General features: G+C 38.2%; 1 long non-coding RNA gene across 1 annotated transcript; it reads left to right on the forward strand.

Moving 5' to 3' along the window:
* The first annotated feature begins 1,692 nt into the window (after positions 1 to 1,692).
* LOC124787888 lies at positions 1,693 to 3,757 on the forward strand. The gene is made up of 2 exons (XR_007016027.1): positions 1,693 to 1,866; positions 3,483 to 3,757. It is a non-coding gene; the product is annotated as an uncharacterized LOC124787888 (long non-coding RNA).
* The last annotated feature ends 601 nt before the right edge of the window (positions 3,758 to 4,358 follow it).

The following is a 4,358-nucleotide window of genomic DNA, read 5'->3' on the forward strand; positions in this document are numbered from 1 at the left end:
TGCTAGGGAACTTTCTGTCCAGTAAAAAAAATGTCCCGGTCTTCAGTAGGGCTACATAATTTGTCTTCTGGACGCCAAGGAACATGTCTATAGATGTGACACAGGTGTTCATTGTGTTCTTGATCTCATGGAAAAACAACGCCTATGATATTCACACGACTGTGGTTTTGAGTAATTGATGTTGACTATGACAGTGAAATACTTCAAAAAGACATAACACACAAGGTAATGGAATGAAAATGTTTGATATGGCTATACGCGTATCATATATTATAACTACTATTCAATTTATTTAACACAGAGATTAAACTTACATATTTCTCACAAAACAACAGAAAAACGAGTGAGTGAGCTAGCAGGCTCCAGAGACAAGAAGCGTGCTTCTTCTTCCTTTTCTCGCCGCGTGTTGTATATGCTTCCATTTACCAAATTCACAGTAATTAAATACTACTGTGATTTCATAAGAATTTTTAGACTAACATGTTTTCTCCGTTAATATGTAAGTTTCAAGGAAGTATACCTAAGATGCACCTTTCTTCTAGTACAAGACAATTTTCACCTATTTTGAAAGTTATACTTCAGTGTTCTATTATCAGACTAAGTGATTACTCGTCGTTTTACAGTCTTTGTTCATATTCTGCATGTTGTTGGCAAAGAGAACCAATCAGCACGTACATAATGCGCTGACTCATTCTGGTACACGCATCATCGCACCTTATATATAATTCTGTGTGTTCAGTGTATGTTCTGATGACTCGTTCCACATCACAAAGTTTATCGTCCCCGTTGAAAATATTTTCATCTGTGACATTACTATCGTATTAAGCGCATTTATTTACATGTTCCAGGCGTAAACAGCCTATAACTACGCGCAACTTTCCTATGACATGTCTTGAGAACATTTATTTACTTTATTTATTTATTTCATTAACAGTAGAGATTAACCCACCGCCTTGAAACGTAAGGTGGCTCGGATGCTCCGAATCTAATAGCAAAGACTTCTCATTGTTACAGTCTTGTTGATATACAGTTGTTAATACTTTTTTTTAAATAATTTAAAGAGCATAATATATAAAGATGTCTCTGAGGTTACAGCGAAATGAATGCTTAGCGATTGTTAAAATGATTCTATAAAATGTTACTACCTAGTTGATGAGAAAATAATTTATACAATGGAAATGTCAAACAAAAATAAGGAAAAAAGAAAATGTAACACAATGAGCGTGGTTGAGAATAATTTTTAATATATAGAGTGAAGTGATATGCTGTATTTGGATGAGTAATACATCCTAAGTAGCATGTTGGTTAGTAACGGGCTATTTCTATCTATTTCAGATGAGAAGGTCTCGGTACAACCTCGAGCTATTCTCATCTCAAATGGTTTGCGCTGATGTATGTTAACACAGGTTATACAGATTAAATGCTGATTGAGCACAGTGGTGTCCAGTACTCCTTCCCATTCGCTTGGAACGATTTGTTTCTCAAGTGATTACGATAAGATGCTGCCAGAGAGAGATTAAGTTATTATGCACAATTAATAACGAATCGAGCAAGAGGAAAGACTGCAGTAACAGTGAGTAACATTAATGTCCATACAGATTGAATTAGTGTCTGTCTTCAAAGAATGAAGTGTCAGGGCGACACGATGACCGCCGCGTAACTGCACTGAGCTCTGTATTCCCAGGTGGGTGATTTAGCAGCTTGGCCTGAAGTCAAGGACACAGCAAGCGGTCGTTTCGCTGAGTGCGGCACTGCAGCGGGCGTTGTCGTCGGTCGAGGTCGGCCGTGTCCAGTATAAATACAGGGTCAGGCCAGCTGATCGGCATCAGTTCGCAGCTCCAACAGCCGCTAATCATGAAGGCTTTCGTAAGTACAAGTGCCATTAGGTTAATTAGGCTCAGCTCCAAACAGATGGTCGTTATTGTTTTTCCTGAGAAACTGTGGTCACGTTAGCTACCTTCAAGAAGATACACTTTTTGTTATTGGATCACGTAACTACATGCCGCTCTCATTTTCATAATATTCTCCTCTTTCGTATGTATTACACAATTGCTAACGAATATTTTTGTTCAGAAGTTACAGGAGTGATGCGTCGTATCTGTCTTTGAGTTAATGGTAGTTGCAGAATAAAGCTGCTAAAATGTTTAACGATTGTAATGCAAAATAACGTAAGTAAAGAAGTAAATCGTTTATGCCTAGACTTCTAACTACGAGTACATAGAGTGTCTGAAATTTTATGACCATAGATAATGTTTGGTCCTTCAAAGAAACAGTCTCTAACAACCTACTTTCCACATAATCTGACGACCTGTATTACAAATTCGACAACACAGAACAATTATGGTGAAAGAAATCATCAGCTTTTGTCTAGACTGTAGGCAAATACATATCCAGTGCATTAATAGGAGACTGGTAGAACCCAACTTCGTACATCATAAATGGACAATCTTAAAAAAGCAGATTCAGGGAAGTTGATAGAGAAATTTTAATGAAAGATCACGAATTCCTAACAAGGATTGTATGTGAAGCCTACAGTAAGATTCACTGCCAGACCTTTCAAAAAGATGAGAAACTTACAGGATATTCTTGTCATATGTAAGCTCAAAAAACAGATCCAAAACGTCTATCCTGCCTCCTGTGCATCAGTCTGGCATTCAAACAGAAGATGACAGACATAAGGCCAAAACATTTTATTAAACATTACACAATTGCTAACGAATATTTTTGTTCAGAAGTTACAGGAGTGATGCGTCGTATCTGTCTTTGAGTTAATGGTAGTTGCAGAATAAAGCTGCTAAAATGTTTAACGATTGTAATGCAAAATAACGTAAGTAAAGAAGTAAATCGTTTATGCCTAGACTTCTAACTACGAGTACATAGAGTGTCTGAAATTTTATGACCATAGATAATGTTTGGTCCTTCAAAGAAACAGTCTCTAACAACCTACTTTCCACATAATCTGACGACCTGTATTACAAATTCGACAACACAGAACAATTATGGTGAAAGAAATCATCAGCTTTTGTCTAGACTGTAGGCAAATACATATCCAGTGCATTAATAGGAGACTGGTAGAACCCAACTTCGTACATCATAAATGGACAATCTTAAAAAAGCAGATTCAGGGAAGTTGATAGAGAAATTTTAATGAAAGATCACGAATTCCTAACAAGGATTGTATGTGAAGCCTACAGTAAGATTCACTGCCAGACCTTTCAAAAAGATGAGAAACTTACAGGATATTCTTGTCATATGTAAGCTCAAAAAACAGATCCAAAACGTCTATCCTGCCTCCTGTGCATCAGTCTGGCATTCAAACAGAAGATGACAGACATAAGGCCAAAACATTTTATTAAACATTCAACAATTTCTTCACGAATGAGGATAACTAGGATACCAATGTTTCGCTGTCACTCACATTCACAAATGAGAGATACTGAAGTATGTATAATGGAATAATTTTCTTCTTGTTGAATTTGCAGGTCTGCTCTTTCCTCGTAGTGCTGCTGGTGGCGGCCGTGTTCGCCCAGGAGAAGGCCAAGGAGACCCTGAAGGGCGCCGAGGCCTACTACGCCTACGCCGCCCCCTACGCCTACAGCGCCTTCGGCTACCCCGCCGTCAGCGCCTACTCCGCCTACCCTTACGCTGCCGCCGGCTACCCCTATTACTACCGCTGAACACAAGCACGTCGGTGGAGAAGTGATGGCTGTAATAGGGGACTTCACAAAAAATAAAATTTGTATATAGCAAAATTAAATCGTATCTGTTTGCTTACACCAGCCTTACGCCCTTACCACAAAGACTTCCAAGAGTCCATTATGATGAAAGAAACAGAAAAGGTAATAGATAATACAACGCTACAGCAACTGAATATGAACTGGAAGTATACAAAATTAAATTCTCATCTATAATAAAATAACACACAGGACTAAACTATATCTAGAAAACCTACGCTTTGGCCAAGCAAATGTAGCCATTATAATCATCACAGTGGACATTGTTATCGCTGTTTAACCACAATTCATGTAAACTGTAGGTGAGCTATATTTCAGTGTCATGCTGATATAACTTACTATCTCACTGTGTAATAAGTTGTTCTATAATTTTTATATATGGTTGGTTCCAGCCTCAAATCTTAATCGCAAAAACACGACTATCTCTTGGCATTACTGCGGCACCAGCAGCACGCAGTATGTATTTTTGTTAGCAGAGAGGCATGCAAACTAGAAGCTATTTGTTGACGGAAACACTGCATTGTCGTCAAGATTTGAGTGGAAAAATCCTTTTTAAGGTTGATGTAAGGCTGGCACATTTGCCTCTCGTGACATTTAGTGCTCACTGCTTGTTATACACAGGCG

The sequence above is a fragment of the Schistocerca piceifrons genome, chromosome 3 (assembly GCF_021461385.2).
Source record: "Schistocerca piceifrons isolate TAMUIC-IGC-003096 chromosome 3, iqSchPice1.1, whole genome shotgun sequence".
Classification (NCBI taxonomy): domain Eukaryota; kingdom Metazoa; phylum Arthropoda; class Insecta; order Orthoptera; family Acrididae; genus Schistocerca; species Schistocerca piceifrons.